This window comes from Leptodactylus fuscus, chromosome 9, assembly GCF_031893055.1.
Source record: "Leptodactylus fuscus isolate aLepFus1 chromosome 9, aLepFus1.hap2, whole genome shotgun sequence".
Classification (NCBI taxonomy): Eukaryota; Metazoa; Chordata; class Amphibia; order Anura; family Leptodactylidae; genus Leptodactylus; species Leptodactylus fuscus.
Window position 1 is genome coordinate 74,388,492 of NC_134273.1, and position 22,838 is coordinate 74,411,329.

The 22,838-nt window shown below is 43.6% G+C and overlaps 1 protein-coding gene across 1 annotated transcript in view; it reads right to left on the reverse strand.

Moving 5' to 3' along the window:
- Positions 1–13,864, reverse strand: part of FAM3D (FAM3 metabolism regulating signaling molecule D) — a 35,193-nt gene extending 21,329 nt beyond the window's left edge. The window contains exon 1 of the mRNA XM_075287594.1: positions 13,775–13,864. The gene's annotated coding sequence lies outside the window, so the exon portion shown is untranslated. The remainder of the gene's footprint in view (positions 1–13,774) is intronic.
- Positions 13,865–22,838: the final 8,974 nt, after the last annotated feature.

Sequence of the window (22,838 nt, forward strand, 5' to 3'; positions counted from 1 at the left end):
TTCTAAATCCAGCTCTAATTATGGAATTAATTAAAGTGGCTGACTAATATCACATAGACCACTCCTCCTCCAGGCTAATGAAGGTGAAAGCTATTCGAGCGTAATTAAAAGGGAGAAAAAAAAAGGAACTCCAAAAACTTTGATTATATTGAGGATTAATTTACTAACTGGGATGAAACGTAACCGGATTTCACAAAGAAGTTTTCCTGTTGCTCCAATTAATTAAAACTTTAATTAAAAGATTAATTTGATGGCTTTCACCAATGGCTAATAGTTGTTAATAAGTAGTGGTAATGCTCTATAAGTAGATCAGATAGTCTACGAAAAAAATACCCTTGTCCCTTAGGATTTGCTGGTCGTTACCTTAAACCACCCCTGAACCATCAATAAGCCAAAGTTATCCGGATTCGGATCTTTTTCGAAAGCAGATAGGCCGCCATATTTAAAGGGGGTGTCCATGGACCCAGCTTGGTCAAGTGTGCACGTGTAAGGTGGAGTTCAGTTGGGCTTTCTGTCCAACAACCTATTATGTGTGTATAGGTATCTTAAAGAGGACCAGTCACCAGGTCTAAAAAGCCCAATGACATATGTCATCTGATCGGCGCTGTTACACTGAGCATTTTCATGTTTTGTTTACATACAAAATTCGGCTATTCCAAAGATATAAGCCCCTTTTTCATTGACAATATAAAAGTGGGTGGTAACAATGTAATTTCTCTGAGGGAGGGGTCTCTAGGTGTCGTACAGCATACAGTGTTACCGCCCATTGTACACTCTAATTTACAATAGAACTAAAAGGGCTTATATCTTTGGAATAACTCAACAGATTTGGACAAACAAAGCACCGAGTTCAGGGTTGTGGCGCCAATCAGATTATACACGTTATTGGACTTTTCAGACCAGGTGACAGGTCCTCTTTAAGACTAGGAGGAGTTAAGTCATCTTGATACCAGTGATGTCTATGGGTTAGACATGAACTTGTGTTATATATAATGTGCCCCTAAGACATCAAGCACCCGACGTAGCCATGCCTAAGGTGACAGGCCCTGCCCTGTGACTCCATACAGAACTGTAAGCACTCCATATACTCCTATATTTGCATCCTTGCACTATATTCCATGATATTATATGTATATTTGCAAAAAATCCAGTTCTGATTCTGACCACTAAGCCAGATAATATGCTGACACTTCCCATTTTCTGTAAGAAATTTCTTTTCAGCAGCCACCCCATTTATCAACACGCTATCACATATATATATATATATATATATATATATATATATATATATATATATATATATATATGAGAGAGAGAGAGAGAGAGAGAGAGAGAGAGAGATGAGCGAACACTGGTCGGAACAGCACGCTCACAGCACGCTCCTATAGAAATGAATGGAAGCGGCTGGCACGCAGGGGGTTAAGTGGCCGGCCGCCGGCAAAGTCTGCATCACAGGTGCTTCCATTAATTTCTATGGGAGAGTGCTGTTCGGATCGGCTGATCCGAACAGTGTTCGCTCATCTCTCTCTCTCTCTCTCTATATATATATGTGTGTATGTAGATAAGACAGAGAATCGAGCAGTTAAGAATAGCTTCTACTGCTTATCTACTCCCCCTCTCATTGACCTCTCCGCAAGCAGGTCACAGAACAAGCCTAGAAAAATCTTCAGTAGAAGTCAATAGGGTCTGCTTCTGTATCTATGACCCATGGTCCATCTCCAGGATATAGGCAATCACAGATTATTTAGGCTTAGTGGCAAGAGTTGGAACCATAGAATTTTTGGTCATTTTTTTTTTTTAAAAAAATATAGATAATAACATGGAAAATAAAAAAACATCACCAAAAATTCTTTAAAAATACATTTAACTTGTTTTAAACAATAGGTCATTTTCTCATGATACATTCCCTTCAAGCATGCCAGACACACGACACGTACGTGACACATGACATCTTCTCCAGGCATTGTCCCACAATTACCTTAAAACTTGACTTTCCTGCTTTGCAGAGCTAGAATTGTGATTCTTAGGAAAGGGCAAGTCTATCTGGACCAGCTTTAATGTTGGCCTAGATTTATTAATAGTGAGACATCACAAATAGACAGTCTGAGAATACGCCTGATTTATCACAGAAGCAGAATGTTGAATTTGATGTATCTTTATCTTCAGACTCTCTCGTCCAGGGGTAGGGAACGTTTGGCTTGCCAGCAGCTGTGAAACTACAACTCCCATCATGCTCCATTCACTTCCATGGGAGTTCCAAGAACAGCAGAGCAAGTATGCATGCTGGGAGTTGTAGTTTTGCAACAGCTGGAGAGCCGTACGTTCCCTACCCCTGGCTAGTCTATGTTTATGCCAATGTTTAGTTGGCTTATGTGGAGGGAGATCTTTCTGACATAATTTTGGTGTGTTTTTGGTGCATCTGGGTGCATTGCACCATGCCCCTTTTTTCTCTGTTTTACGAATCAATTTTTTTTAGCCCGTACGAGATACACCAAGGTGTGCCACCTTTTGCCAAGTTGCGCCAACTATGCACCATGTTTATGCCAGTGTCTAACAATTACCAAAATAGAAATCTGGGTCACTGAACTCAACACAGATTCTGGCACAGATTCCATCAAATCTGATGGCCATACGTATCACTGGCATGTGAGTGCAATTTCCACAACCGTGTCCACATGCTATAGAAAAAGATCCACACTTCTTAGGGGCAACATGGTGGCTCAGTGGTTAGCCTTGCAGCGCTGGAGTCCTGGGTTCGAATCCCGCCAGGAACAACATCTGTAAGGAGTTTGTATGTTCTCCCCGTGTTTGCGTGGCTTTCCTCTACAAAGACATACTGATAGGGAAAAAAAAGTACATTGTGATACCTATATGGGGCTCACAATCTACATTAAAAAAAAAAAAAAAAGAAAAGAAAAATATCCACACTTCAGAATAAAAAATCTGAAGATTAACCCAATTACATGACAATAGTGCAGATCTACAGCACTTCAAACTACTCATCCACATCAGAATATGAGTACTAGACTTGGTAGGTACTCTAGTAAATAAATGCCATAAAAAATCTGCTATGTTTGGACAGGAGGGGGTGGGAAGGAGATGCAGCTTCAGCCACAGCTTTGTAAGACTGTATGCTGTGGGAGGGGAAGAGGAGGAGCAAAAAGTACAAGTAAAGGAGAGGGAACATCCATAAAATACTTAGGTTGACTCTATCTACACATCTGTATTACATCTTCTAGAAAATATCCGCTGCTGTTTCATTAATTGTTAATACAATTAACACTTGTATACTTCTCTTCTTAAGGTGAGAATGAGAGTTAGTCTTCCCGGATGACTGTAATACAACTTTATCTGAGACTACGCACCATCTGTCAGGAGTCTCCAAAGAGCCTTTGAGAGTTGGGTCCTCGAGGGACTATTTAAGAAGTTTTATTTTTTATATAAATATTTTTTCCGCACACATAATGCGTAATTTTTCTGTGTTAATACAGAAAATATACGGCTGTGCCAGTGCTTCAAAGTCCCCGCAACACCTGGGAATTACGGTGTACAAATGAGCTTCAGGAACTCGGCTCCCGTAGTTGGCTTAGGAAGTCTCTGCTGTGATGTTCTCCGCTTTTGCTCAGATAATGCCACATGGGAAATTGTTAAATCTGTGGCTGCTAAAAATTCTTTTAACATTTTTCCTCAAGTACAAAGTAGTCGTTTAGGAAGGATCAGAAATTTCATGCACTCGGGTTCACCGAAGCTGAAGCTAAATAATGTCTATAGAAATTCACATTAACGGGATGCTAAACCTAGGAGAGAATTCTAGAAGTAAACAGGAGATAATCTGGTCTATATGGTTCGCCAGTAGTAGTCTTACCGAGGAAAAAACGGAGGGTTAATCTGTCGATCTGTTTCATTTCCTTGGGGGACCAATTTAGAAGGAGGGGCTTAAAACTTTAGAAGTTATCCCCTATCGATAGGGTAGGGGATAACTTCATGATTGGTGAAGTCGACCACTCAGATATCCACCAGTCCCAAGAACAGGGGTCCGGTTCCTCGTCTTGGTGGAGTGATAGGCTGAACTTAGGGGCACCGGAATTATTGGTGGACCATTTTTCACCTTTACACCAATTTTGGAGTCAAGTGTCTAAGTTGATACAATTTGGTATCAAATAATTCATATAACATGGTCTACTTCATCCTCGTGACTAGAGATGAGCCAGTAGTATTCGATCGAATGCCTCACCGCCATAGGAATGCATGTAAGCGGCCGAATGCATTGAATATTTAATGCGCTTAACCCCCTGGTGTTCGGCCGCTTGCACGCATTCCTATGGCGGCAAGGTATTCGATCGAATACTACTCGTGACGAAATCCAACATCTACTGTCCATATAGAGAATAATAATAGCCTGAAAAAGTTCTAAGGACATTTGTTCCACTTCCAACACTGCAAATCATCATCTTCACTGATCTTTTTGACTACAGGTCACTTCTGATTTTCCGTTTTTACAGGACCCTGCCAAGCTGTGTACACAGTCACCAACCTAAACTAACATTTCAACAGATGTATTGCTCAATATACCCTAGGGTCATCTATCTGACGCAGATACAACACTTTCCTGCAAACTGAATGGAAATAAAGTCGTGGAAACTATACGAGTACACCGGAGGTTCAGAGATGGTACAGCCCCCAAGTTCAGCTGTCAAAATCAGGACTGTGGAGTTGGCAGGACAAACCACCTACTCCAACTTCTCTATGTTTCTACAACCAATCTCTGACTCTGTAATAAATGGCTGACAGCCATGGACAGTCAGTAGAAGTAAGGCTGGGGTCACACCGTCTGGGCGGTCTGTCATTCGTTCAATCCAAACGATGGAGAGCTGGACCGTTAACACAGTGGTTATCCATGACCTCATAGACTAGAATAGAGTCTATCTAGTGTATGTTGCGATTCCACCATTTTTATACTGAAACCAGCAGAGCTACCGTGCAGGATGGTATGTCTCTAGCTTTTGTCTCCAGTATAGAAACTTATTGGCTTAACCCTTAACCACTGCCTGACCTATAAGACTCTTTAGACCAGTTTGGTTACCTGCATAAGTAGAAGGATTTGCCCCAAAGATCTAGAGGGGGGTTATTCACCCTCTGTATAGGTATAGTATTATCATCCAGTCCAGAGCAGCAAGCAAAGTTTAAAATGAATGCTACTACAACCTAAAGATAACACTACCCACTACTCAAGAGTCCCATCCTTAAAGGGATATTTCCCATCTCCGGAATTTATGGCATATACATAGTTTATGCCATAAATACCAGATAGATGTGGATCTGACCTCTGGAATGAGAGCAGGATATAATAGAAAGAAGCTGAGCTCGGTGATATAGACGTTTATATGATTTGGAACAGGATATCTGAGCAAAACGCAGACTGAACCCTGACAGGACTCCTAGGAGAGACAGTGAGAGTCCTGCTGACCCACTCACATAGTGATGGACGTCTCTCCCTGTATCAGTGTGCTTATACTACACAAAATGGTTTTCCTACTTAGAAAAAAAACATTCCTCTAGCGCCACCTATTAAAAAGTAGCTTCCTAGGAATCAGTATCTGATGTAGTATATTTGTTAGAAACCTAATCCCAGTATCTTCTACGGTTTCCAAATATGTCACTGTTACTTCGCTTTGGAGCCCCATTTTCATGGTGTTGAGACCGAAGTGCAGGCAAGCTAATATACTCCCCAAAAACTCTCTTCCCCTCATCTGCATAGGAATAAAGCATTGATTTACATGAAAACAGGGCTCTAAAGCTAAAGCTGTATAACAGAGACATATTTGGAAACCATAGTATCACCTTTATAAGGAACTTGGATTAGGTGTATAACCAAATCATTGTTCCTGTCCCTTATCATTGCAGAGCAGGTACTGGTTGACTAGATCAAAAGAGAAACGGTCTACAAATTAGTTCCCTTCCCATAGATGGGGCTAGAGGAAGTTTTTTCTTTTTCAAACTACTAAAATTAATTTGCATATTTTCCTTTTCCTAGAAGAATATAGATGGCCGCTGAGTCTCCCTATGTTGATACAGCAGTCTGTTCACTGAGACACAATACCCTTCTTGACCCATACAGAGTACACAGTAAGCAGTGCTCAACATGTCTGCTTGTCAGGATTAAATCTACTCTATATCACAGAGCTCAGCTTCTCTCCTCTATCATATAATCTATATATCACAGAGCTCAGCTTCTCTCCTCTATCATATAATCTATATATCACAGAGCTCAGCTTCTCTCCTCTATCATATAATCCTATATATCACAGAGCTCAGCTTCTCTCCTCTATCATATAATCCTATATATCACAGAGCTCAGCTTCTCTCCTCTATCATATAATCTATATATCACAGAGCTCAGCTTCTCTCCTTTATCCTATAACCCTATATATCACAGAGCTCAGCTTCTCTCCTCTATCATATAATCCTATATATCACAGAGCTCAGCTTCTCTCCTCTATCATATAATCTATATATCACAGAGCTCAGCTTCTCTCCTTTATCCTATAACCCTATATATCACAGAGCTCAGCTTCTCTCCTCTATCATACAACCTATATATCACAGAGCTCAGCTTCTCTCCTCTATCATATAACCCTATATATCACAGAGCTCAGCTTCTCTCCTCTCTCATATAACCTATATATCACAGAGCTCAGCTTCTCTCCTCTATCATATAATCCTATATATCACAGAGCTCAGCTTCTCTCCTCTATCATATAACCCTATATATCACAGATCTCAGTTTCTCTCCTCTATCATATAACCTATATATCACAGAGCTCAGCTTCTCTCCTTTATCCTATAACCCTATATATCACAGACCTCAGCTTCTCTCCTCTCTCATATAACCTATATATCACAGAGCTCAGCTTCTCTCCTCTATCATATAACCTATATATCACAGAGCTCAGCTTCCCTCCTTTATCCTATAACCCTATATATCACAGAGCTCAGCTTCTCTCCTCTCTCATATAACCTATATATCACAGAGCTCAGCTTCTCTCCTCTATCACATAACCTATATATCACAGAGCTCAGCTTCTCTCCTCTATCATATAACCTATATATCACAGAGCTCAGCTTCTCTCTTCTATCATATAACCTATATATCACATAGCTCAGCTTCTCTTCTCTATCATATAACCCTATATATCACAGAGCTCAGCCTCTCTCCTCTATCATATAACCCTATATATCACAGAGCTCAGCTTCTCTCCTCTCTCATATAACCTATATATCACAGAGCTCAGCTTCTCTCCTCTATCATATAACCCTATATATCACAGATCTCAGTTTCTCTCCTCTATCATATAACCTATATATCACAGAGCTCAGCTTCTCTCCTTTATCCTATAACCCTATATATCACAGACCTCAGCTTCTCTCCTCTCTCATATAACCTATATATCACAGAGCTCAGCTTCTCTCCTCTATCATATAACCTATATATCACAGAGCTCAGCTTCCCTCCTTTATCCTATAACCCTATATATCACAGAGCTCAGCTTCTCTCCTCTCTCATATAACCTATAGATCACAGAGCTCAGCTTCTCTCCTCTATCACATAACCTATATATCACAGATCTCAGCTTCTCTCCTCTATCATATAACCTATATATCACAGAGCTCAGCTTCTCTCCTCTATCACATAACCTATATATCACAGAGCTCAGCTTCTCTCCTCTATCATATAACATATATATCACAGATCTCAGCTTCTCTACTCTATCATATAACCCTATATATACAGAGCTCAGCTTGTCTCCTCTATCCTACAACCCTATATATCACAGAGCGCAGCTTCTCTCCTCTATCCTATAACCTATATATCACAGAGCTCAGCTTCTCTCCTCTATCATATAACCCTATATATCACAGAGCTCAGCTTCTTCCCTATATCCTATAACCCTATATAATCACAGAGCTCAGCTTCTCTTCTCTATCATATAACCCTACATATCACAGAGTTCAGCTTCTCTCCTCTATCATATAACCCTATATATCACAGAGCTCAGCTTCTCTCCTTTATCATATAACCCTATATTTCACAGAGCTCAGCTTCTCTCCTTTATCCTATAACCCTATATATCACAGAGCTCAGCTTCTCTCCTCTCTCATATAACCTATATATCACAGAGCTCAGCTTCTCTCCTCTATCATATAACCCTATATATCACAGAGCTCAGCTCCTCTCCTCTATCATATAACCCTATATATCACAGAGCTCAGCTTCTCTCCTCTATCATATAACGCTATATATCACAGAGCTCAGCTTCTCTCCTCTATCATATAACGCTATATATCACAGAGCTCAGCTTCTCTCCTCTATCATATAACCCTATATATCACAGAGCTCAGCTCCTCTCCTCTATCATATATCCCTATATATCACAGAGCTCAGCTTCTCTCCTCTATCATATAACCTATATATCACAGAGCTCAGCTTCTCTCCTCTATCATATAACCCTATATATCACAGAGCTCAGTTTCTCTCCTCTATCATATACCCCTATATATCACAGAGCTCAGCTTCTCTCCTCTATTATATAACCCTATATATCACAGAGCTCAGTTTCTCTCCTCTATTATATAACCCTATATATCACAGAGCTCAGCTTCTCTCCTCTATCATATAACCCTATATATCACAGATCTCAGTTTCTCTCCTCTATCATATAACCTATATATCACAGAGCTCAGCTTCTCTCCTTTATCCTATAACCCTATATATCACAGACCTCAGCTTCTCTCCTCTCTCATATAACCTATATATCACAGAGCTCAGCTTCTCTCCTCTATCATATAACCTATATATCACAGAGCTCAGCTTCCCTCCTTTATCCTATAACCCTATATATCACAGAGCTCAGCTTCTCTCCTCTCTCATATAACCTATATATCACAGAGCTCAGCTTCTCTCCTCTATCACATAACCTATATATCACAGAGCTCAGCTTCTCTCCTCTATCATATAACCTATATATCACAGAGCTCAGCTTCTCTCTTCTATCATATAACCCTATATATCACAGATCTCAGCTTCTCTCCTCTATCATATAACCTATATATCACAGAGCTCAGCTTCTCTCCTCTATCACATAACCTATATATCACAGAGCTCAGCTTCTCTCCTCTATCATATAACATATATATCACAGAGCTCAGCTTCTCTCCTCTATCCTATAACCCTATATATCACAGAGCTCAGCTTCTCTCCTCTATCATATAACCCTGTATATCACAGAGCTCAGCTTCTCTCCTCTATCATATAACCCTATATATCACAGAGCTCAGCTTCTCTCCTATATCATATAACCTATATATCACAGAGCTCAGCTTCTCTCCTCTATCATATAACCCTATATATCACAGAGCTCAGCTTCTCTCCTCTATCATATAACCCTATATATCACAGAGCTCAGCTTCTCTCCTCTATCATATAACCTATATATCACAGAGCTCAGCTTCTCTCCTCTATCCTATAACCCTATATATCACAGAGCTCAGCTTCTCTCCTCTATCATATAACCTATATATCACAGAGCTCAGCTTCTCTCCTACCTTCATGTCCTGCTCCCAGATGGTATGGTAGAAATAATTACATTTGTCAGTATTGGCCAAAACAATGATCTCCAATTTGCCCCGGAAGGAGAGCAACACAGACAAATCTCTAGGACAAAGGTGTATTAAATCAATTTAGCCAGCGATCCATCGGTGCTGTCACCTAGGTAATATACGAAATGTTCAAAGTCTATTTGCAGTTCCTGAATCGGAAAACTGCTTGAGTTACCTTTTAATAACAATGGTTTCCTGAAGACTTAGGGCAGCTCACATATATCCTATAATATAATATAACATATAGCGCACACCTATAAAACACTGAATGGTCAATTTTAGATGAGACTTTTTTTCTTGAATATCAGCAATTAGCACTATGAAAAATACTCCACAGAAAGAATACTATCAGTAATAGAAGGGTTAATAGTTTATTTTTGTCAATTAACAAAATTAAGTGAATGAAGAAAGAAAACTATAAATCCCATTAGAACTTGGTGTGACCTTTGCCTTTCATCAATTCTTCTCGGTACTTGCAGACAGTTCGGCAGAACTCGGCAGGGAGGTTGTACCCGCTATCTTGGAGAACTAAGCACAGATCTTCTGTGGATGTAGGCTTGCTCCAATCCTTCTGTCTCTTCATGTCATCCCAGACAGACTGGATGATGTTGAGATCAGGGCTATATCTGTGGGGGCCGTATCATCACTTCCTCCAAACGGCAATGGTCACACCAAATATTGATGGAATTTAGATTTCTTTTTTCTTAAAGGGGTTGTCCCATGAAAAGCATCCCATCTATACTGCTAGTTTATGTGGATTTAAGACTTTTCCTAAATGCATTGCTTTATCAAAACTGCTTTGTCTGGCCACTGTCTTAATTATTCACTTCATTGTTGACACTGCGTTTCTATGGCCACTGGGCTTATCTGCTCATTTCCCAAGTGATGTAGCTGCCTGCTCTCAGGGGGGGATGGAGGGGCTGACAAGCAACGGAGCTCCTCAGATAGGGGAGGGGGGAGGTGAGAGCTCCGGGATTACTGTGCTGTCTATCTTCAGCTTTTCCACTTATCAGTTGGTTTAATTGAATTTAGCTGATAAGGGCTGAGATAGGGAGTCCATTACCTCTGTATGTAATGCAAGCTGACTCAAATCCAGCTCTGCTACATCAGTTTGCACATCAGCTTTATACTGTGGTAATGCATTTACAACCAATCCCTCATTACTGCAAACATAGCAGAGCAAGTGAAAGCCCGCCCACCAATGTGCTGAGAAATCCAGGAAATGAAGAGAGCACAGAGCCTTGCAGGCTGCTGAACAAGAGTTATGGGAATACCCCTCTAATTTGCTTTATTTTGCTCAATATTGTAGCTATCGGATGGACCCTCTGCATGAACAATATATGGGCCATCCTATAGGCACATCATACAGCTACCTTACCATAGGTGGCGCTAGAGGTGCAGTTTTCCTTTTTTCCATCAAGGAGAACCGACTTGTAGATCTTTTCACAAAATTCCCAAGGGAAGGAAAGCATTCAAGTTTCCCTACACCAATATGGCGGTCTCCGTAAGTAGACAACATGCTCCTCTTGACCCATAACAATCCATCAGGCATGGAGGCATGGGGTGCTATGAAATTCATTATTTCAACCACTTGCATGCAATCTAGTAGAGATTAGGAAGCCATTATTAGGTCGACAGTGTACCCTTACCCACTGGGCCCCTGGGCAAATACCTAGGCTGCATGTATGCTATGTCTGCCCAAGTCCCAGTGTCTTTATATCTCTGCTACCTAAAATGTTGGGCCACCGTAGATCGATCAGTCACCAAGACTTACACATTCAGCCATGGTCACACAGAAGAAACGTTATCTCTCAGTGTTCATTCCTTGACTATCATCAATAATTTCCAACACCAGAAAAATAATTTTGGGCAACATTTCTCCGAGCTTGTAGATGACATTTCTAACTCTGTTCTGTACATGCTTAAAATGTTGTCTCGACACATCAAGGCTTTAATGTTGCAGCCACACCATTGCCTCGCCCACATTTGTGGATATATTAACTGGTGAGGATGTTCTCTCCGATGTGTTCCAGGCTAGAGCCTCATAGTCATCAAAAACTTTCCATATTTTCCGACTGCCGAAATCCAACCAAGGTAAGTAGGCACATTTTAGATGGTACAGGGGCTACCACCCTCTTTCATCGCTAGATAGTTTCTGTTTCTAGAACCCACTGGAGTTTTGGTTGGCCTTCAAGACATAACGATTCACCCCAATTCAATCCTACTTGATAGATATATTTCAGATTATTCCTGATGCCTCTATAATTCACCTAAAATGGTGTTCCTGTCTATGCTCCAAATTTTCCGTAGACCAATTTTGAGACCTCTCCTCCGAACACCATCAAAGAATGTCAGTAGAAAAGTGTCCATGCTACTCTTCACAAATGGTCACCAGACGTTGTCGCAAATACACCTGATGGAAGAGTTCATTGCACCAACACACGTCACCAGGATGATAATCACTTGACAAGTTCACAGTTCCCCACCTCCAATATACAACTACAATCCTTTATCCTTTGTCCTCCACCCTCAGTTTTTGCTGATTACTTACGAGACATCCTGCTACCCTTGCCAAATGATCATCAGGCATTGATCCAACGTACCTCATAAAAGACTCAAAGCCAGGGTGTGATACTTATATCCTAGAGTTTAATTCCTTCCTTATCCTGTCTCTGTAAATGTTTGCTCATGTACCCATATTGTGTTTGTCTCTGAAGCTTCGATAATTTGAAGTGAGAACTTGCAGATGACAACCCTTCAGGTTGGACTCTTCTAGCTCACGTCCTGAGTAGAGATGAGTGAACAGTAAAATGTTCGATATCGAATCCTATTATAGTCTATGGGGGGAAAATGCTCGTTTCAGGGATAGGCAACATTCGATCAAATTACACTTACCAAGTCCACGAGTGAGGTGCTGGATACTCCGAGAAGTCTTCTCCGTGCAGTGTCCCCGCGGCGTCTTCCGGCTCTGAATTCACTTTGCCAGGCATTGGGCCTGGGCAGAGCCGACTGCGCATGTCCGCACTACAAGCCTGGCAGAGTGAATGAAGAGCCGGAAGACGCCGCGGGGAAGCTGCACAGAAAAGACTTCCAAAGGTAGGAGAAGAACCAGCGTTGATTGGCCGACTGTGTAGCATTCGGCCAATCAATGCGGGTTCTGCATAGAACTTTTCCATTCGAATAGCAAGTGGTACTCGATTGAGTACAAGTATTTTGAATACCGTAGTATTCGATCGAATACCTACTCGATCGAACACTACTCACTCATCTCTAGTCCTGAGCCCTTCTCACCAATATTCGGACAGCCACCTTCTTCCGCTACTCCTTCTCGTACCTTCCTACTCTAGAGTTCTGAGGACCAGGTGACTGGCGTTGGTTGTCCTCTGACTCCTAATTTGCTTTCAAGACTCTTTGCCTACTCAGCTTAAAGGAGAAAGATTTGGCTCATGGAGACCGTGACATTCTAGAACTTTTCTATCCTCTGTAGTTCTAAGGACCAAACAAGTTCCACTTGTTTCTCAGCTGGTGACATATTTTGCATACACCTAGAAATCCAAGCCAGAAATCTCTACAAGGGATGACACATTGGCCTGTATAGTGTCTATTTTTACTTCTTCCCTCTTGGTTTACGGTAAAAATGATCTTCTTAAGACCTTGGCTTGGCTGATGTAGCAGAACTGAGACTATCATTGAAACGTCAGCTGGCAAACACAGCTCTCCATCTCCACATACCTATCTGGTAACGATATTGTTAATTAGGGTTCTTAACAAGGTCACTGTGTTTTACATGAAGCGTGAACACTATACATATTGTACATCACGGTAATGTCTTTCTATATTATAGAACCTAGGGTAACTTGAGCTAATAAAGACTGCAAATAACAGGATCAAAGTCCGCCACTGCCTAGCAGAGCCATAAAACAGCGAATGACATAGGCTAATAAAACTTTATAGAACACGCACTTTGTAACAGCCGGGAACTTAAATAATTGAGACGTCAAAAGTTAACCCCTTCACCACAATCACGATTTACGCGTTGACCCCTTAAGACCCCAAAGAAGAATCCAAAGACTGAAGACCGCTCAGAAGAATATGACATGTGCAGGTGGTAACTTACCTGTGAAGACTTTGGCTCGGCGGCTGATCAGAACAAGTCAATTCTTGGCCAAGTGTGTCTGCAGGCAGAGCTGCTAGTCTCCGGAGGACGATTCCTGTTTGACAAGCTATAGGAAGGAGGCATATTACACCTTGCGAAGGGAGGAGATTAAGACTGATAAACTGGAAATTCACACAATGTGCTGCTATTCTTAATGTCGGCTCACCGACCTGGTATCACGCCCTGATTTGTGAATGGTGCTATGTGGGTGTCCACCCTGTGCAGACACCTGAACTTTATGCAGGGTTAGCCTGAGATACGTTCAAACCGGGAAAGCTGAGTGATCATCATCTCCCACGAGTCTCAGGCTAGATTCACACAAACCCTTACACCCTTTACAACGCTGCGGCAAAATGTTACAGGTTATTCCATAAGATATTATGAATTATTAGAACCTTACATACATGGGTTTTTTTCTTCATTACATTGCATGCAATTTTTTAATGCAATTTGGTGCAGATAGGTTAGTGTCACCAGAACCAGCATATCACCCCAGCCCTGCAGATAGATAGGTTAGTGTCACCAGACCCCAGCATATCACCCCAGCCCTGCAGATAGATAGGTTAGTGTCACCAGACCCCAGCATATCACCCCAGCCCTGCAGATAGATAGGTTAGTGTCACCAGAACCAGCATATCACTCCAGCCCTGCAGATAGATAGGTTAGTGTCACCAGAACCAGCATATCACCCCAGCCATACAGATAGATAGGTTAGTATTACCAGAACCAGCATATCACCCCAGCTCTGCAGATAGATAGGTTAGTGTCACCAGACCCCAGCATATCACCCCAGCCCTGCAGATAGATAGGTTAGTGTCACCAGAACCAGCATATCACCACAGCCCTGCAGATAGATAGGTTAGTGTCACCAGAACCAGCATATCACCCCAGCCCCGCAGATAGATAGGTTACTGTCACCAGAACCAGCATATCACCCCCAGCCCCGCAGATAGATAGGTTACTGTCACCAGAACCAGCATATCACCCCAGTCCTGCAGATAGATAGGTTAGTGTCACCAGACCCAGTATATCACCCCAGCCTGCAGATAGATAGGTTAGTGTCACCAGAACCAGCATATCACCCCAGCCCTGCAGAGATAGGTTACTGTCAACAGACCCAGCATATCACCCCAGCCCTGCAGATAGATAGGTTAGTGTCACCAGAACCAGCATATCACCCCAGCCCTGTAGATAGATAGGTTAGTGTCACCAGAACCAGCATATCACCCCAGTCCTGCAGATAGATAGGTTAGTGTCACCAGACCCAGCATATCACCCCAGCCCTGCAGATAGATAGGTTAGTGTCACCAGAACCAGCATATCACCCCAGCCCTGCAGATAAATAGGTTAGTGACACCAGACCCAGCATATCACCCCAGCCCTGCAGATAGATAGGTTAGTGTCACCAGAACCAGTATATCACCCCAGCCCTGCAGATAGATAGGTTAGTGTCACCAGAACCAGCATATCACCCCAGTCCTGCAGATAGATAGGTTAGTGTCACCAGACCCAGCATATCACCCCAGCCCTGCAGATAGATAGGTTAGTGTCACCAGACCCAGCATATCACCACAGCCCTGCAGATAGATAGGTTAGTGTCACCAGAACCAGCATATCACCTCAGTCCTGCAGATAGATAGGTTAGTGACACCAGAACCAGCATATCACCCCAGCCCTGCAGATAGATAGGTTAGTGTCACTTGAATCAGTGTTCCCCTTGTGAGTTGGTGCCTCCATTGCGGAGACATAGTCTTTATCTGCAGGGCTGGCTTGATATGCTTGCTTCTGGTGACAGATACCCTTTAACTCCTATATTGGGCCCTAAAACAATGGGATTGCCCATTATGGGTGGAGTTTGTAAGCCTTTGTCTCTATTTTGGTCAGAACTTTCAGAACGTGCCAGAAAAACTAGGAACTGTCACAAACAATTCAGGACTTTTTGGCAACTATGCTCCACATCCCTTCCATTTGGTGATCTTTTCCAACCAAGAAAAAGCAAGCATGGCCACTTCTCCACTCCCACTACAATAACTGTTAGCCAAAAGCCTGACTGGTGCTTAGGGGATTCCCTTTCCGCTATAGGTCCAGGTCACAAACTCGTTGGATATGCAAGAAATGTCTGAGGTGGATGTGGTGATTGGGCTACCTATATGATCACATATCACAAAACGGCCACTTCCATTTTATAGTGTAGGCCGGACATCCCCCCTGGTGTGCGATAGGGTTCAGAGACCAATTTTGCAGTTTTGCAAAAAATCTAGGGCACGATCTCACTTCCCCCAGGTAGCAGAAAACCATCATGGCAGCTCCCATAGCTGTGTATACAGTGCCCATTGAGCATCGTATATACAGCATTTGGGAAGGCAGGGATGGTAATAAACCTTCCCTTCTTTCTTGCTGGGATGTTCTGGTATTCTTGCACAGTTAGATACCGATCACTTGGACATAGACAGTCAATAAGCAGTCAGCATGTGGTTAACGATAAATTGTCAATTCAGTCCTACATTTCCAGGAGGCATAACAGAGGGACAGCACAATGCAACGTCCCAAAAATAATTCTGAAAGAAATCCATAGAGTGTAATGGGAGGAACATTGGTCTTCTGAAGAGGGTTCATTGTAGGGTGAGAGGTTATTTAGGACGCCCATGGCCGTACAATGAACTGTGATGGATCCCTTTATGAAAACCACTAAAGAAACTGAGAATGAACATAAAACAAAGGAAGAGCTCGTAGTAAGTCATCTGGTCCGACTGGATTGTGACAGACAAATGGCCATAGAGAAGGAGAACTGATCAACGTACCAAACAATGGTCTCCAACACACGCTAAGTGTCCGACCGTGACCGCCATTGTTTCCATGAGAATAGTCTATGTATGGCTTTTTATTTTTAACAATCATTTATGACGCAGCCATTTCTTTTTTTTTTTGCTATATAAGACATGTGTTTCATAGCAAGTCATTGGATCTAAAGTGTGAAGTCTAAGGCCGGAGCACTACTGAACTCAGCTGACCTCATGTGGTTAGTTAACAATGGAGGGATCAAGCCGCGGCCACACACTGAGCTATTGGTCTGATTCCGAACCCCAAAGGGGTCTGATTTTATTATGGACTCCATAAGCAGAAACTATTATTTATAAGGGAGGACTACAATTTATAAAAGGGGGGCTATCTGAGATACATACCGACCATAAACAGTCGTCCAAATGTCCAGCCATGAAACAAAAGTCACTGCACACAGGATTATACCCCATAGTGGCAACTGCACACAGTATTATCCCCTATAGTGTCCCATGCACACAGTATTATACCCCATAGAGGCCCCTTCACCCAGCATTATGCCCCATAGTGGCCCCTGCACACAGTATTATCCCCCATAGTGGCCCCTTCACCCAGCATTATGCCCCATAGTGGCCCCAGCACACAGTATTATCCCCCATAGTGTCCCATGCACACAGTATTATTCCCCAAAGAGGCCCCTGCACACAGTATTATGTCCCATAGTGTCCCATGCACACAGTATTATGTCCCATAGTGGCCCCAGCACACAGTATTATCCCCCATAGTGTCCCATGCACACAGTATTATTCCCCAAAGAGGCCCCTGCACACAGTATTATGTCCCATAGTGGCCCCTGCACACAGTATTATGCCCCATAGTGGCCCCTGCACACAGTATTATCCCCCATAGTGGCCCCTGCACACAGTATTATGTCCCATAGTGGCCCCTGCACACAGTATTATACCCCATAGTGGCCCCTGCACACAGTATTATGTCCCATAGTGTCCCATGCACACAGTATTATGCCCCATAGTGGCCCCTGCACACAGTATTATACCCCATAGTGGCCCCTGCACACAGTATTATACCCCATAGTGGCCCCTGCACACAGTATTATACCCCATAGTGGCCCCTGCACACAGTATTATCCCCCATAGTGGTCCCTGCACACAGTATTATGTCCCATAGTGTCCCATGCACACAGTATTATGCCCCATAGTGGCCCCTGCACACAGTATTATACCCCATAGTGGCCCCTGCACACAGTATTATACCCCATAGTGGCCCCTGCACACAGTATTATCCCCCATAGTGTCCCATGCACACAGTATTATTCCCCATAGAGGCCCCTGCACACAGTATTATGCCCCATAGTGGCCCCTGCACACTTTATTATCCCCCATAGTGGCCCCTGCACACAGTATCATCCCCCATAGTGGCCCATGCACACAGTATTATTCCCCAAAGAGGCCCCTGCACACAGTATTATGTCCCATAGTGTCCCATGCACACAGTATTATGTCCCATAGTGTCCCATGCACACAGTATTATGCCCCATAGTGGCCCCTGCACACAGTATTATGCCCCATAGTGGCCCCTGCACACAGTATTATACCCCATAGTGGCCCCTGCACACAGTATTATACCCCATAGTGGCCCCTGCACACAATATTATACCCCATAGTGGCCCCTGCACACTTTATTATCCCCCATAGTGGCCCCTGCACACAGTATTATCCCCCATAGTGGCCCCTGCACACAGTATTATGCCCCATATTGGCCCCTGCACACAGTATTATCCCCCATAGTGGCCCCTGCACACAGTATTATCCCCCATAGTGGCCCCTGCACACAGTATTATGTCCCATAGCGACCCCTGCACACAGTATTATACTCCATAGTGGCCCCTGCACACAGTATTATGTCCCCATAGTGGCCCCTCCACACAGTATTATACTCCATAGTGGCCCCTGCACACAGTATTATACCCCATAGTGACCCCTGCACACAGTATTATCCCCCATAGTGGCCCCTGCACACAGTATTATACTCCATAGTGGCCCCTGAACATAGTATTATGCCCCACTGTGGACACCCATGAACAATTATTATACTCTGGGGTCTTTTCAGAACCCACAGTCTAATAATCGGAGACCCAGGAGGGATACAAACATAAAAAAACACCCCAGAGTATAATAATCGGAGACCCGGGGGAATAAAAACATTAACAAAACAGAAACAGTTGCTTACCTGTCCCCCGGCTCCTAGGCTTTCGGCCGCCGCTCTTGTCTTGCTTTAATGACATCAGACATCACATGACCCGGGAAGCAGGCCTGGGTCATGTGACGTCAGACACAAATGACGGAGGCCTGGCAGGATCGTGGAGAGGTAAGTAACACTGTTTGTTATGTTCCCTTACCTCTCCTGGTCCACTGATCATTATACTCGGGGGTCTGCAAAGACGTCCCGAGTATAATGATAGTGTTTGTGGGGCCCGCGGTGTCACTTGCCGATCCTGGCCCAGAAGCCGCCCAGGAGCAGAGGCCCGGCCATCATGGCTCCTTAGAGCAATTCTATCCTTCTGGGGCGTGACGACCACTTAACACCCAACTCGGCCAGAACATGAAGACTCCAGAACGTCCTGGAGAGAAGAACATCATCTCCAGATTTCCATCATCCTGATCTGCCAGGCTGGAGCCTCCGTGAAGATCTGGTCTGGGAGTTTGCAGTCACTGATTAATTATTTTAATTTATGATGATAAAAACATGTATCAATAAATTTTTTTGTTTTTCGTTCACTTCTTGCGTTTTCTGACTCGTATATTAGAGGCAGATCAGCCCTGGGGTCCTGGTTACTTATCTGACCGAGGACAATACCTGTAAGGAGTTTGTATGTTCTCCTGTGTTTGGTGGGTTTCCTCCCGATCCCGTAGCTCAGACCTGATAGGGAATGTGGATTGTGAGCGCTACTGGGCACAGTGATGACAATGGGGGATTTATAAAGGTCTGACTTTTCTGATGCCCCACAAGATGTGGCAGAATAATAATTCCAGTACATCTCGGGATGTTGTGTGCCCCAGAATGGAAATCTACACCACTCAGAAAACTGGCGCAAGGATTTGCGTCCTCAACCCCCAACTAGACAGTGGACGGCTACGCGACGGTCAGTCCTACCTTTATTATACTCATTGTTATACAGATCCACCTTTACCTGCTACATTTGGTAAATGATTCCAATTTTTTATGCACCAAATTTAACATAATATTGCGAAAGCAATACAGCAAAGCCTTTGCCAGACCGCAAGTCACAAAACCACTACTGGGTGGCCATACCTATACATATCATATACAGTAATGTCTCTCCTAAAATGCTGATCTTGTGTCTCATATCTCTGAAGAGTCCAAAAGAAAAGATATGGAAACACAAATCTGTCTCATGAGGACCTACCTTTAGGAGGTACAGTATAGTAGTTTGTGTAATCGTCAATCTGTTACTTTGGTGAAGCTACAATCCCCCTGTATGCTGCATCTGTTACGACATGCTTGGAGCTGAGCAACACTGGGATTCAATGGAGTTTTTCATAAGGTCGCCGGTCCAGGAGTACGTACATGTTACTGTAAATTTCCACATTAATAAAGTTGTTCCAAGATTTAAAACTATTGCTAGGGATGGATGAACTGATTTGGTTAGAACCAAATTCAACCCGAATTTTCCAAAAGTTTTAGGTTCCACCAAACCCATAACTTTTGGAGTCTGCCACCAACTAAACAATATTAGAATACTCTGGAGAGGTGTAACTATAACTGACTTATACTCACCATACCTCACCTCTGTTAGGTATCTGGTAGTCCCCCAGCGTCCTGTTTGGGTCTGGCTGGGGTCACATGTCCTAAGGTCAACACTGGGGTTGAGCCGATCTTGAGATTTCAGGATCGCTTTTAAAATCCAAATTCCCGATCATTTTCCATTCAAACCAGATTCCAATCCTAATGCAATTCAATGGGATTTTTTTTTTTAATGATCGAAGATCTGATTTTAAAAACGATCCTGTTCACTACACAGCATGGAGTCCAAAAATTGAACGCTTCAATTTTTTGGACTCCACGCTGTGTAGTGATTGAAAAAAAAAAAAAAAAAAAAAAAAAAGTCCCCCGGCTACTTAGTCCCCCCCCCCCCCCAACTTACCTGCACAGAATCGCTGCCGCTCCCAGTTCTTCTCGCTCCTCTTCCCTCTCCTTCACATGCCTACAGAGCGCCCCCTCCTCACGGGCTAGTGTTAGAGATGCTCGGAGTAGACAGGGCTTGTTGTGGCTTAGGAGAGTGTGGGCGGTTAGATCACGACTCTCCTCCCAGTACCCGCTCACACTCTCCTAAGCCACAAGCCCCGCCTTCTCCCAGCATCTCTAACACTAGCCTGAGAGGCGGGGGCGCGCACGGCGCTCTGAAGGCATGTGAAGGAGAAAAAAAAAAAAAAAAAAAATCTGGAATGGAATTCCGATACCGATCGCTACCCTGTTCTTTTCTCCTTCACATGCCTTCAGAGCGCCGTCCATGCCCCCGCCTCCCAGGCTAGTGTTGAGATGATGGGAGTAGGCAGGGCTTGTTGTGGCTTTGGAGAGTGTGGGTGTCTCCCCTCCCAAAACCCGCCCACACTCTCCTAAGCCACAAGCCCCGCCTTCTCCCAGCATTTCTAACACTAGCCTGGGAGGCGGGGGCGCGCACGGCACTCTGAAGGCAACTCCCCAATCTTTTCCAATCCCGATCGCTCAACCCTAGTCAGCACTGAAGGTTGTGGTTGGGCTGATGTTGGGTGCACTGAGGTTATGACCCTGTATCACTATGTCAGAATGCCCCACATGACCACCAAATATTCCGCAAAACAAATCTAGAGAAGTTCAACCATCTATAGCCATTACCTATCCACAGAACCCCCAGCGATCACAATAGTCCCCGTTATAAACACCAGTGAGCATGTGCACTGCTGCTCCGTTCATCACTATAGAACTCCTGAGTATAGAATCCGGTCAGTACTACAGTGCAGCAGGTAAAAGGGTGCATGTCCCTTTGCCTGTAACTGCCACCAGGGGGTGCTTACTACATCTTGTTTGATTATTGATATCAATGTATCAATAGTAAGCCATTATGTCATCTCTTAAGCTTCTCCTAGTGTGTGCGCGTATATACACTCACCGGCCACTTTATTAGGTACACCTGTCCAACTGCTCGTTAACACTTAATTTCTAATCAGCCAATCACATGGCGGCAACTCAGTGCATTTAGGCATGTAGACATGGTCAAGACAATCTCCTGCAGTTCAAACTGAGCATCAGTATGGGGAAGAAAGGTGATTTGAGTGCCTTTGAACGTGGCATGGTTGTTGGTGCCAGAAGGGCTGGTCTGAGTATTTCAGAAACTGCTGATCTACTGGGATTTTCACACACAACCATCTCTAGGGTTTACAGAGAATGGTCCGAAAAAGAAAAAACATCCAGTGAGCGGCAGTTCTGTGGGCGGAAATGCGTTGTTGATGCCAGAGGTCAGAGGAGAATGGCCAGACTGGTTCGAGCTGATAGAAAGGCAACAGTGACTCAAATAGCCACCCGTTACAACCAAGGTAGCCAGAAGAGCATCTCTGAACGCACAGTACGTCGAACTTTGAGGCAGATGGGCTACAGCAGCAGAAGACCACACCGGGTGCCACTCCTTTCAGCTAAGAACAGGAAACTGAGGCTACAATTTGCACAAGCTCATCGAAATTGGACAATTGAAGATTGGAAAAACGTTGCCTGGTCTGATGAGTCTCGATTTCTGCTGTGACATTCGGATGGTAGGGTCAGAATTTGGCGTCAACAACATGAAAGCATGGATCCATCCTGCCTTGTATCAACGGTTCAGGCTGGTGGTGGTGGTGTCATGGTGTGGGGAATATTTTCTTGGCACTCTTTGGGCCCCTTGGTACCAATTGAGCATCGTTGCAACACCAAAGCCTACCTGAGTATTGTTGCTGACCATGTCCATCCCTTTATGACCACAATGTACCCAACATCTGATGGCTACTTTCAGCAGGATAACGCAATGCCATGTCATAAAGCTGGAATCATCTCAGACTGGTTTCTTGAACATGACAATGAGTTCACTGTACTCCAATGGCCTCCACAGTCACCAGATCTCAATCCAATAGAGGAGCATCTTTGGGATGTGGTGGAACGGGAGATTCGCATCATGGATGTGCAGCCGACAAATCTG